The 14114-nt window shown below is 41.5% G+C and overlaps 1 protein-coding gene and 1 pseudogene across 1 annotated transcript in view; both read left to right on the plus strand.

Moving 5' to 3' along the window:
- The window catches only part of HRH1 (histamine receptor H1), a 201914-nt gene that overhangs the window by 44305 nt on the left and 143495 nt on the right, over positions 1-14114 (plus strand). The gene's annotated exons all lie outside the window — the stretch shown is intronic.
- Positions 504-11020, plus strand: LOC100524527 (annotated as a pseudogene).

Below are 14114 nucleotides of genomic sequence, written 5' to 3' on the forward strand. Positions count from 1 at the left end.
TCCTCTGCAGTGACCCTAGAGGCAATTGGGGCTGCAGGTAGTGTCTATTCACGGACGCCTATTGGTGGTGGGTCATGCCCAGCTCTGGAGTCTGAGATTGCCCCTACCACTCATAACCCATGCAAGAGGTGCCCTACCACCTGAGAGCCCATGTGTGCACAGAGAAAGATATTCCTATGGCAGTCCTGCCCCTCCTCCTCTCACCCTCCCCATCAGTGGTGCCTTGCTTCTCCTGTAGGCCCAACCCTCCTCCTGTGCTCACCAGCCCATGGCACACTACTTCCTATCCCCTCAGCCTTTCTCCACACAGCCAACCCTAGTCCTCTCCTTAGAACTGACCTCTGAAGCCTGAGTCTCAGCACCCAGCCCCCTCCTGAGTGTCTCAGGCTGTGTTGTCCAGGGATGTTGATAGTGATGGTCTCTGTGGCTCTCTTTCTGTTTTGCCCTCCTCAGTCTAGCTGCTGAGCTTTTCTCTGAGGCTTTGAGGTTCCCCCTCCAGGACCATGGCCTCCCAGGGTGTGAGTTCCTTTCCTCTTTCACAGCTCTCTCTCAGGTGTGCTGGTCCCATCCCGATTCCCTTTTTTTTTTTCTCCTCTTTCTCTCTCTTTTTTACCCCTTCATTCTACCCAGTTTTGTGGAGGGTTTCTTGCCCTTTTTGGAGGTTTAAGATCTTCTGTCAGTGTTCAGTAGCTGTTCTGTGCCAATTCTTCTACATGTAAATGGGTTTTTTGATGTGTTTGTGAGGTGAGTACCACATCTTACTCCTCCACCATCTTGATCCCACTTCCCAGGCGTTTGTTTTTTTTTTAAATTGTAGTTGATTTAAAATTTTGTGCCAATTTTTGCTGTGCCAGCAAGTGACCCAGTCACATACATATTCTTTTTCTCAGATTATCTTCCATCATGTTCTATCCCAAGAGATTGGACATAGTCCCCTTTGTTATACAGTAGGATCTCATTGCTTATCCACTCTAAATGTAATGGTTTGCATCTCTAAACTCAGCCTCTCAGTCCATCCCACTCTCTCCTTCCTCCCCCTTGGCAACTACAGGTCTGTTCTCTATGTCTGTGAGTCTGTTCCTATTTTGTAGAGAGGTTCATTTGTGCCATATTTTAGATTCCACATATAAAGACTATAATATGATATTTGTCTTTCTCTTTCTGAATTACTTCACTTAGTATGAGAATCTCTATTTTCATTCATGTTGCTGCAAATGGCATTATTTGGTTCTCTTTTTATGGCTGAGTAATATTCCATTGTATATGTGTACCACATCTTCCTTAATCTAATCATCTGTCATTGGACATTTAGGCTGTTTCCATGTCTTGGCTATTGTGAACAGTGCTGCAGTTAACATAGGGGTGCCTGTATCTTTTTCAGTGAAAGTTTTTTCTGGATATATACCCAGGAGTAGGATTTCTGGATGATATGGTAGTCTATATTTCATTTTCTGAGGAACTGCCATACTGTTTTCCATAGTGGTTGTACCAATTTACAATCCTACCAACAGTGTAGGAGGGTTCCCTTCCTTCCACAGCCTCTCCAGCATTTGTTATTTGTAGACTTATCAATGATGGCCATTCTGACTGGTGTGAGGTGGTACCTCATTCTAGTTTTGATTTGCATTTCTCTAATAATTGGTGATGCTGAGCATTTTTTCATGTGCCTACTGGCCATCTGTATGTCTTTGGAGAAATGTCTATTGAGGTGTTTGGCTCATTTTTCAATTGAGTTGTCTGTTTTTTTGTTATTGAATTGTATGAGTTGTTTGTATATTTTGAAGATTACGCACTTGTTGGTTTCATTGTTTGAAAATATTTTCTCCCATTCTGTAGGCTTTCTTTTCATTTTTTTTTTAATTAGGCATCATTCGTTTATTTTTGGTTTTACTGTCATTATTCTAGGAGGTGGATCAAATCAGATATTGCTGTAGTTTATGTCAAAGAGCGTTCTGCTTATGTTTACCTTTAGGAATTTTATCGTATCTAGTTTTTTGTTTTGCTGTTTGTTTGTTTGTTTTTTGTCTTTTCTAGAGCCACACCTGCGGCATATGGAGGTTCCCAAGCTAGGGGTCTAATCAGAGCTGTAGCTGCCGGCCTACACCAGAGTCATAGTAACGCCAGATCCAAGCCGCATCTGCGATCTACACCACAGCTCACAGCAACGCCGGATCCTTAACCCACTGAGCAAGGCCAGGGAATGAACCCACATCCTCATGGTTCCTCGTAGGATTCATTAACCACTGAGCCACTACAGGAACTCCCCTAGTCATATATTTAGGTCTTTAGTTCATTTTGAGTTTATTTTGTCTATGGTATTAGAACATGTTCTAATTTCATTCTTTTGCATGTAGCTCTCCAGTTATCCCAGCACCATTTTTTGAAGAGACTGTCTTTTTTCTGTTGTATATTCTTATCTCCTTTGTTGCAGATGAGTTGACTGTAGGTGTGTGGGTTTGTTTCTTGGCTTTCTGTCCTGTTCCAGGGACCTGTATTTCTGTTTTTGTGCCAGTACCATACTGTTTTGATGACTATAGCTTTGTAGCATAGTCTAAAGTCAGGAAGCCTAATTCCTCCTCTCTTTTTCAGTATTGCTTTGGGTATTCAGGATCTTTTGTGTTTCCATACAAATTTTAAAATTTTTGGTTCTAGTTCTGTGAAAAATGCCATTGGTAATTTGATAGAGATTGCACTGAATCTGTAGGTGGCCTTGGGCATTATAGTCACTTTGACAATATTGATTCTTCCAATCCATGAGCATGGTATAATCTTTACACCTGTTTGTGTCATCTTTGATTTCTTTCTTATAGTTTTCAGGTCTTTTGTCTCTTTAGGTAGGTTTATTCCTAGGTATTGTATTCTTTTTGATGCAATGGCAAATGGGGTTTTTTCCCCCTAGTTTCTCTTTCTATCTTTCATTGTTAGCATATAGAAATGTCGTCGATTTCTGTGTATTAATTTTGTATCCTGCAATTTTTCTAACCTCACTGATGAACAGTTTTCTGGTGGTGTTATTAGGATTTTCTAGGTATAGTATCATGTCATCTGCAAACAATGATAGTTTTACTTCTTTTCCAATTTGGATTCCTTTTGTTTATTTTTATTCTCTGATTGCTATGGCTAGGACTTCCAAAACTATGTTGAATAACAGTAGTAAAAAATGGCCATCCTTGTTAGCAGACACTCCTAATATTAGTGGAAATGTGTTCAGTTTTTCATCATTGAGGATGATGTTAGCTGTGGATTTGTCATATATGGCATTTATTATGTTGAGGTAGGTTCCCTCTATGCCCACTTTCTGAAGAGTTTTTTTTTTTTTAATCAGAAATGGGTGTTGATTTTTTTCAAAAGCTTTTTCTGCATATATTGAGATGATCATATGGCTTTTATTCTTCATTTTTTGGCTGAAGTGTATCAAACTGATTGAATTGTGGATACTGAAGAATCTTTGCATCCCAGGGATAAATCCCACTTGATCATGGTGTATGATCCTTTAAACTAAGTATTAATTATCTGTGTCCCCAAATAGATGATGAGCAGAAACTGTGTTTTACTAAGAGGGCCTGGTACGTCATTGCTGAATGATGAATGAATGAATGAATGAATGAAAAGAATATTTATGAATACTTAGAACTTTCTACTGCTTCTGTAACAAAGTTAAAAAGCAAAATTCAACTAAGTAAATTTTATTTTTTAAATTGAAGTATAGTCGATTTACAATGTCATGTTAATGTTTATTGCACAGCCAAAGTGATTGATTTTATACATACACACATTCTTTTTTTAAGTATTCTCTTCCATTATGGTTTATCATAGTATATTGAATATAGTTCCCTGTGCTATATAGTAGGGCCTTGTTGTTTACCCAGCCTATATATAATAGCTTACATCCTCCCCCACCCCCACCGCAACCACATGTCTGTTCTCTATGTCTACAAGTCTGTTCCTGTTGTGTAGAGAGTTTCATTTGTGCCAGATTTTAGATTCCACATGTAAGTGATATCATATGATATTTGTCTTCCTCTTTCTGACTTAGCATGAGAATCTCTAGTTGCATGCATGTTGCTGAAAAGGCATTATTTCGTTCTTTTTTATGGCTGAGTGGTATTCCATTGTGTATGTATCACATCTTAATCCATTCATCTGTCATGGGAAATTTAGATTGTTTCCATGTCTTGACTATTGTGCATAGTGCTGCAATGAACATTGGGGTCATGTAGCTTTTTGAATTATAGTTTTGTCTGGATATATACTTAGGAGTAGGGTTGCTGCATCATATGGTAATTCTATTTTTAGTTTTCTGAGGAGCCTCCATGCTGTTTTCCATAGTGGCTGCACCAACTTAGCTGAGTAACTTTTGAAGATCATACTTGCTTTATTTGACAATTCATGATTTGGGTAGCATCTCATATAGCAGATAAAAGGGAGCTCTAAGGAGCTGTACACAATGAAAGACTTACAGGCAGAAAGGGGCAGGGGGACATGGAAGTTATACCAGCAAAAAGTGGATTGATGATGACAAGGTCACCTTCCTATAGAGGATGACAGGTTTCTTTCAAGCAGATGACCTCACTGGTGCTGACCAGGTAATTCTTTTTTCTTTTTTTTTTTTTTTTTTTTTGTCTTTTCGCCATTTCTGGGCCACTCCCGTGGCATATGGAGGTTCCCAGGCTAGGGGTCGAATCGGAGCTGTAGCTGCCAGCCTACAGCAGAGCCACAGCAATGCGGGATCCAAGCTGCCTCTGCAACCTACACCACAGCTCACGGCAACGCCGGATTGTTAACCCACTGAGCAAGGGCAGGGATCAAACTCGCAACCTCATGGTTCCTAGTCGGATTCGTTAACCACTGCACCACGACGGGAACTCCAGACCAGGTAATTCTTGATTGACTGGTTTAAGTTTCCATTCCCAAGAGAGGTTTAAACTGTGATAAAGGTAGGTATTAGTCTCAGTTTGGTTATGTGGGGCCTAGTGTAAGTGACTCCCATTTGGGTCTATTGTCTTTTTTTTTTTAACAATTCCCTTCTTTTGATTAAACTCACAGCCTAACTGAGAAATGCAATAAAAATTTAAAGCATTAGTTCCTCTGCCAGTTAACGATACTAGAACATGAGTTGCGTTCGTCCTCCTGTCATGGTTAACGATCTGGCGTTCGTGAGCTGTGGGTTGCAGCGGCTCGATCCGAGTTGGTGGCTGGGGCTACAGCTCGATACCCTAGCTGGAAAATCCAAAAAAAAAAAAAAAAAAAAAAAAAAAAAAAAAAAAAAAAAAAAAAAAAAAAAAAAAAATTAGACTCTCAGCTACCTCTCTGGAGTTCTCACAGTTTTCACTGACCCTCTGTGTGGAATTTACAAGTGATGACATCTTTCTGGGGAATCTCTATGGTATTCCCAGGTCAAAATGTCACGTTTATATTCTTTAAAGTCGGCCCTTCTCATCCTTCCTTTTCTGACATGCTAGTCTTAGGGAGGTCATTTGCTTGGTGGCTGGTAGCTGCAAACATGAATTTCAATCTTTTAAGAGACTACAATGCACCAGGGGAACTACTGTGATTATTATAAGCAGGATAATTCCCAGTGTCTGGAGTGTACTTCAGAGCCATGTTCCTAAAGACTTCAAAGAATAGAGTCAATTTCTTAAGCCAAGTGCCTTGTTCAGCGATCTTACATAGCTGAGTTTCAGTTTCTCCAGAAGTATTAATCCAGTTTCAGCAAGTGGTGTTGGTCATAACACAAGCACCTCCTTGCTCAGCTAAAGGAGAATCAGGGGCTAGCCTTTTATCAAAAACAACTGTGTGGAGTTCCCATCGTGGCGCAGTGGTTAACGAATCCGACTAGGAACCATGAGGTCGCGGGTTCGGTCCCTGGCCTTGCTCAGTGGGTTAACGATCTGGCGTTGCTGTGAGCTGTGGTGTAGGTTGCAGACGCGGCTCGGATCCCACGTTGCTGTGGCTCTGGCGTAGGCCGGTGGCTGCAGCTCCGATTAGACCCCTAGCCTGGGAACCTCCATATGCCGCAGGAGCTGCCCAAAGAAATAGCAAAAGGACAAAAGACAAAAAAAAAAAAAAAAAAAAAAAAAGACTGTGGCCAGAGAATTTAAGGATTTTTGTGGGGCGCTATTGCTTTACCAGAGGATTCTACAAAATCTTCAAGCGTTAAGGAGAGGTTTCCGATCACAGCCTCATTTGCATTTACTCCTCTCAAGGGGTGGAGATCTACCAAAGGAAGCTAAATTTGAATCACAAATGCCTCCTCATAATTCCGGTTTGAATCTATGGCTCAGAACTAGAAAGGTGACAGCCAGGGAGCCCAGTATGATGTAAGGGTCTGTACACCACTCAGAAGGTTTTATTCTGCTTCCCCTTGCCTTGTGTCCCTTTCCTTATACACAGCCTGGGTGCAGGGTTCCCTGGGTTTGGGGTTGCTACCAGGACAAGGTAATGGACTCCCAGGGTCAGAGAGTCTGACACAACAGAGAAGAGGCTGAGTTTGGTGGAGACGCTGAGATGTTAGACATCAAAGAGAAGTGTGTGACAGGCAGAACTACACGATCACCAGCATTACAGCAAATCCAAAAGTCAGTTTACCCTTCATAGCGATGGCTGAAGATATACAAACCGTTATCTTTCCAGCCCAGAGCCAAGCAAAAGGTGGACGAAAGGATCATAAAGAGCTTCCAGGTATGAGAATTAGCAACAGGCTAGTCAGCAAGGGAAGAAGGAGTGGAAGGAAACGTGCTCGATCCTCTTGATCTGATGTCTGGTGAGGAGGCAGTCTTCCTCAATGGTGGTTGCGTCTCTTCCTAGTCACTTTGATTCTGAGGTCTCTGGTATTTACACAGATGTCAGATGGGGACTTCTTCATTGCAAAGTACGCACCCAAGTTTCAACATTTTAATTTGGCCCTGGTGTCCGTGGTCAAAAATAATTGTTAGGGTCCTTTTCATGCATATTGCTTTTGCAATAGCATCAGAGTAGAACAGTAACTACCTGTAAAGGACAAAAGACTTTAATAATGGCCATAGTTAAAGGTCTGATTAGACCTCATTATAATACAATTGACAAAGAAGTTTGGTTATTTCTGTGACATACAATATTTAAGATAATGACTAGAATTATTTTTTGGCCACACCCACAGCAGATGGAAGTTCTCAGGCAAGGAATCAAACCCGAGTCGCTGCAGTGACACCAGATCCTTAACCTGCTGTCTCACAAGGGAACTCTATAATGACTGGAATTATAACTGATAGCATTTTACCAGAACATATCAGAATTTTAGGAATTTCATAGAATTTACAACTTATACCTTTATGAATTCAATGTAAGTAAGGCTTAATATTAACAAAGCTTCCCATATAATTTAACATATCAAATAAGCCTAATTAGCTTGACTTCTCCCTTTTTATGAGGAGAGAGAATATTTCCTCTGAGATATTCCTCTAGAATATCTCCAAGTTACTTTTCAGTCAAAAGACTTTTTTTTTTTTCTTTTTTTTTTTTTTTTTCTTTTTGCCATGTTTAGGGCCACCCCTTGGCATATGGAGGTTCCCAGGCTGGGGTCGAATCGGAACTGTAGCCACCGGCCTACGCCAGAGCCACAGCAACTCGGGATCCGAGCTTAGTCTGCAACCCACACCACAGCTCACGGCAACACCGGATCCTTAACCCACTGAGCAAGGCCAGGGATCAAACCTGCAACCTCATGGTTCCTAGTCGGATTCATTAACCACTGAGCCACAACGGGAACTCCCAAAAAGACTTCTTTTAAAGACTCACAGACTTTGAAAACAAACTTATGGTTACCAAAGGGCAGGTGTGGGGAGTGATGGACTGGGGGTTTGGGACTGGCATTTGCACACTGTAGTATATGAAATGACTGGCCAATGGGGACCTGCTTTATAGCACAGGAAACTCTACCCAATATTCTGTGATAATCTATGAGGGAAAAGAATCCCAAAAAAAAGTGTGTATATATATATAATTGAATCACTTTGGCTGTACAGCAGCAATTATCACAACATTGTAAATCAACTATTCTTCAATACAATTTTAAAAATGAAAAAAGACTTCTTTTAGAATTTGATTTGAGGAAGTTGGTAAAAACTATAAAACATTTTTGACGTTTGACTAAATAGGGACTAAATAGGGACAAATGCCCTCATGAAACAATACTTAGTTATCTATTTAAGCAAAGTGATAATACAAGATTTCAAAGGCAAATACAAAAGATTACATGCTATAAGCAAAACTTAGCTCTTTTACCATTGAGACAACTCAGTTTTCTTAAATATTTGAATACCTGATTAAGACAACATGAAGCACAGGAAATTCTTTCGGTAAGACGTAAAATCTTTGCTTTTTAGATAGATTACTCAAAAGGTAAAGAAAAATGTTTCACAGTATCTTTCTTATCAAGTGCAGACTGATAGTCAAACAAAAAAAGCTGAGAAATTCAGATTTTTTACAAGTGTGCTTTAATTTAAAATCCCTCTTTAATTTAAAGAAATTCATTCCAGTCTTAGACAACACATAAGATTCCTTTCCTAAGATTCCTCTCCCACAAATCTTACACAAGTTTTTAAAAATATCCTTCATATTTTGTTCTATGTTTTTCTTCTTCCTCAGCCTGGATCAATTATTTTACTTTCTTTACCTAATTTTCATAAGCGCCGACTTCCTTTCATCCTTATTAATTCTAATTGGTTTTAATTATATATGCTGGTTAGAATTCTTAACGCTTGTAATCTTTAAACTCCAGTGAAAACTAAGAAGTAAACACTGTCTCTCGCACTAATGTTCTCTAGATTGGCAAATTTATGAATATGTGAATAGCCTCTAGAAGCATATGCTTTCTCACAGGTGTCTTTTTTTTCTTTCTTTCTTTTTGTGGTTGGAACAAATTAAGTTTACTTGCTCAGATGGCCAAATGTTTTTCTACTAATATTTTTGGAGGAGACTCTTAAGACTTGTATTCGTCCTTGGCAAGTAATCTTATGAAGCTGTGGACTAGATTTGGGGCAAGGGAGTTTCTATGACAGTTTGTATTTCTAAAAAGCTTCTTTCTCCTTTCTTTTTCAGTCTTAGGAATTGGAGATGGTAAAGATAGGTGGACTTTGAATTGTTTCTAGAGCGTATTTTTGGTTTTGCAAAAATATGAAAGCAATAGTTGTTTTCCTTCTTTAAAGAATGGGTTGTAGGCGGTAGGGCGCCAGCGTGTAGGAGCTTGGCGGAGACTCCGGAATCTTGGTGAGTCCCAGCCTACGCGCACCCCGAGTTGCCATCGCAGCTGCCTACAAGCTGGTGATGAACCAGCACGGTGAGAGCACGTGGAACCAGAGAACCGCTTCAGCAGCTGGTGCCACACGGACCTGAGCCCAGCGGGGCACAAGGAGGTGAAGCGCAGCAGGCAGGTGCTGTGAGATGCTGGCTATGAGTTTGACATCTGCTTCACCTCAGTGAGAAGAGAGCAAATCAGACCCTCTGGACAGTGCTGGATGCCATTAACCAAATGTGGCTGCTAGTGGTGAGGATCTGGCACCTTAATGAGCGACACTATGGGGGTCTGACTGGCCTCAATAAGGCAGAAACTGCTGCCAAGTATGGCAAGGCCCAGGTAAAGATCTGGAGGCGCTCCTATGATGTCCCACCACCTCCAATGGAGCCCAACCATCCCTTCTACAGCAACATCAGTAAGGATCGCAGATATGCAGACCTCACTGAGGATCAGCTGCCCTCCTATGAGAGTCTGAAGGACACTATTGCCAGAGCTCTGCCTTCTGGAATGAGGAAATAGCTCCCCAGATCAAGGAGGGGAAATGGGTACTGATTGCAGCCCATGGCAGTAGCCTTCAGGGCATCGTCAAGCATCTGGAGGATTTCTCTGAAGAGGCGATCATGGAGCTGAACCTGCCGACTGGCATTCACACTGTTTATGAATTGGACACGAAGTTGAAGCCCATCAAGCCCATGCAGTTCCTGGGCGATGTAGAGACCGTGCATAAAGCCATGGAGGCTGTGGCTGCCCAGGGCAAGGCCAAGAAATGAGGGCTAGAAGCAGAAGCAGATTACTTTCCCAAGGAGTCCCTTCCCGGCCCCCCACCCACCCCGTCCCATTCCTTTGTACCTCTTCCCTGCACATGTTACACTGATGACATCTGTAGGCATCTTAAGTTGTAGCTGCAGATGGGGACCACTGGCTGCCAATTTCATTTTAGCTATTTTATCTCTTGCACCTACTCCCTTCATACAGCCTAGTCAGAACAGCACCTTGGGGCATGGCCCTCAGTCCAGGCCGAGGGAAGACTTATCCAAGAGTGTTGAGAGGTAGGAGCTAGGGGGTTTGCCAGTTTGTTTATTACTAAGGACCTGTCTGAGTAGGGGATAGGGAGGAACCATGAAGGTGTGACCAATGAGGAGAAGCAAGAGAGCCTATTTATGTTTTCAGGAGGCAGCTGGGCACTGTTCTATTCAAGTGACTAGGGGTTCTAGTCATTCCAGTGAAAGACAAATATAACCTGCACGGTGATTCAAACAAACATTTCCTCCCTTACTCCAAAAGATTGGGATCGATCCTGAATGTTTGTGTGTAGCATTTACTTTTACAAAAAAGTATACACACACACACGCACACACACATATACATACATATATATACAAACACACACACACACACATACATACATATATATACAAAAAAACCCTTGTGGGGTTTTTAGTGGTGGTTGAAATATTCCCACATGTGGTCATCAGAAAATAAGCCATTCCTTATACCATCACAGGATAAACTTGACTCCTAAGAGGTAGGAGTTCATCCTGCTATGTGTTTTAGAATCTCCTCCCTGCCTTATTGTTTTATGGCAGTGGAATGCCTCTTGATTACGTCTAAGTGTGACTTTCACTGTGCCTGAGTTCTGAATCATGTTACAGTTGCTCAGCCCATCATTTGGGCTAGGTACTCATTTGAGCATAACTGTACTAAATCTTTTTTCCAGATCAGTATAATAAAGGAGTGATGTGCAATTTAAAAAAAAAAAAAAAGAAGAAGAAGAAGAATGGGTTGTAGCCTAAGTGATATCTAGGGCTGATCTGCCCTGCCAACTGCACTATCTTCACTTTGCTTCTTCATATCAGGGAGCAGATTTCCAACTAAGATGTAAATTAAATGAATTCTGTGTTCTGGATATAGGGCTGTTTGTCTTTGGAATGTTTTAGTAAATCTTTCACTAAGAGCTTCAGAAGGTTTTACATTCCCTCTAGATACATTTAGCTTAGGAGAAGAGGCCTAAAAAACCATTCCTCTCAGGTTCTGAATATCAGCTTTCAATTTGGCCAACTTCTGACAACACAGCTACGTTGAAAAATCCTTTCAAATACCTTGTCAGGTTTCAGCTGGGGCAAACAGTAAATATTTCTGGTGGTACTGAACAACCCCATAGACCCAAGAGGTGTCTGCAAGAAGGGTGCAAAAGATAATACCCTCCCAAGATCCAGAGCCACTCCCAAAGATAGCCAAGAAAGGACTTAGACAGTTCCCCTGAGGGCTGGCAGTAGACCCTAGCCACAAAGGGAGTTCAGTCCACGTTTCTGTCCTGTCATATCTAGCTGTACATTAGGTGTAACCTACATTTCTGTCCAGTCATATTTTGAGGCCCCTAACCAAGCTTTCAAGACACAAAACAAAGCAAACAAGGTTACAGCTGTCCCTTGGAGAGAAAGGATCGATAACCAGTGGGTATGTATTTGGAAAGGGACAGTGTGAAACTGTATTTTCCTTTCTCAACCAAGCACCACAGGCAGAGAGATTCAGGAGGGCTGATTTGGGGAAGAAGTCTCACCCATTCACTGGCTTCTGTCAGTTTTCCCAGGATCCCATCTTCAGGCTCTAGTGTCTAGAAGAATTCGGCATGGTTTTCCATTAATTTTTTTTTTTTTTGCTTTTTAGGGCCGTACCCAAGGCATACGGAGGTTCCCAGGCTAGAGGTCTAATGGGAACTACAGCTTCCACGGCCACAGCAACACCAGATCCGAGCCGCATCTGCAACCTATACCACAGCTCATGGCAATGCCAGATCCTTAACCCACTTGAGTGAGGCCAGGGATTGAACCCACAACCTCATGGTTCCTAGTCTGATTTGTTTCTGCTGCAGCACGACAGGAACTCCAGGTTTTCCATTAAATTTAATTTTAGTTTCCCTTGGCCATTTGAGGGAATAGTGGAGCAGGTTACCGAAAAATCCCTTGGAGACCCATCAACCCTGTGAGGGGCCCGTGTGGGAGTTCTTCAGTGGTAGATTTGGGGCATCAGGTTGATGTGGAAGAATTTTCATAAAACCTTTAAAGAAAATCTTTTTTGCAGTGTCCCAGTTGATTATGCATGAGCCATTGACCCATGAGCCAACATTTGGATGACAGACTCCTCACAGGGTGTCATGGGAGAGGCCTATGTATTGTTTTAGGTTTCTGGCCTTGGAGCTGTTGCAGCTCTAAGGCTAATAGCTTGATGGACCCTGGTTTACAGTCTTATTCCAAAGTCCTTTCAAAGTGCTCAGCTATGGTCAGACCCGTGGCCTCCCATGCTATTTTCTGCCATTTATCAATCCACTGATCTTAAGAGATAATCTATTTACAAATAGAGCAGCTAGCACAGGTTGAGTGGCATCATTTATTGTGTGGATCCCTGAATGTTGTAGGAAGAGAGCTTCCAGATGGGCTTTAAAGTCTGCGGCAGATTCATCTTCCTTTTGTTTGCATGTTTGAATAATAGACCAATTAGTGCAGGCAGGGAAGACTCTAGGATTGACTTTTAAGAGATGGGTTGCTATTTTGCAAGCTTTTTCTGGTCCACAAGGAAACCACATCGAAGACTGAGATGTTCAAATGTTATCCTCAGGGTCATGCCGTTCTGCTTTCCGCATCCATTTTGGGCTTTACCAGGCCCTATAGCATGTGCACAAGCTGATGAAGACCTGGCAGTCTAGGGCCATGGGCCTCAAAAGGACTCTAAACTCTTTAGAAAATTTTTGGGGATCCTCCCTGGGTTTAGAAAATTCTTTAATTCTTTGTTCAACCCTTGACCAAGATGCAAAAGGTCCCTGGAGAGGACCACCTGGGCAGCCTCAGGTGGTCTTCTTTTGTTTCTCTGTCATTTTAATGTAAGGTTGAAACAGACTGCACAACAGCACTGGCAATTCCACAGAGAACTGCATGATTTTGGTATTAGAAGATATTTGTTGAAACTTTTGAACTTAACCTCCTTTAAAAAAATGAATATGGTCCATAAGAAGAATGAATAAAGGAGATGTGGTGCATGAATGTGTGTGTGTGTGTGTGTGTGTGTGTGTGTGTGTACTGGAACACTACTCAGGCATAAAAAGAATGAAATTCTGCCATTTGCAATAACATTGATGGACCTAGAGAGTATTATGCCCAGTGAAATGTCAGACAAAGACAAATACTGTATGTTATCACATATATGTGGAATCTAAAAAAGAAAACAAATGATGGAATGAATATAACAACATGGAAACAGGAGTTCCCCTTGTGGCGCAGTGGAAACAAATCTGACTAGGAACCATGAGGTTGCAGGTTCGATTCCTGTCCTCACTCAGTGGGTTAAGGATCTGGTGTTTTTGTGAGCTGTGGTGTAGGTCACAGACAAGACTTGGATCCTGCATTGCTGTGGCTGTGGTGTAGGTTGGCAGCTGTAGCTCCAATTAGACCCCTAGCCTGGGAACCTCCATATGCTGTGGGTGCGGCCCAAAAACAGCCAAAAAAAAAAAAAAAAAAAAAAAGAGAGAGGGAGAGAAACAGACTGACAGAACAAACTAGTGGTTACCAGTGGGGGCAGGGGAGGGGAGATCAACGAGATGGGGGAGGGCATTAAGAGATTAAAAATCCTATGTATAAAATAAGTTAAAAAGATATATTGTACAGTACAGGGAATATAGCCAATAATTTACAATAACTTGAAATGGAAAATAATATATAAAATATTCAATCGGTATGTTGTACACTCAAAACTAATATAATATTGTAAGTCAACTATACTTCAGTTTTTAAAGTGAATATGGAGTTTCATGTGTTTTTGTCAGCACACAGTCATTCACAGCAACCTT

This window comes from Sus scrofa, chromosome 13 (assembly GCF_000003025.6).
Source record: "Sus scrofa isolate TJ Tabasco breed Duroc chromosome 13, Sscrofa11.1, whole genome shotgun sequence".
Classification (NCBI taxonomy): domain Eukaryota; kingdom Metazoa; phylum Chordata; class Mammalia; order Artiodactyla; family Suidae; genus Sus; species Sus scrofa.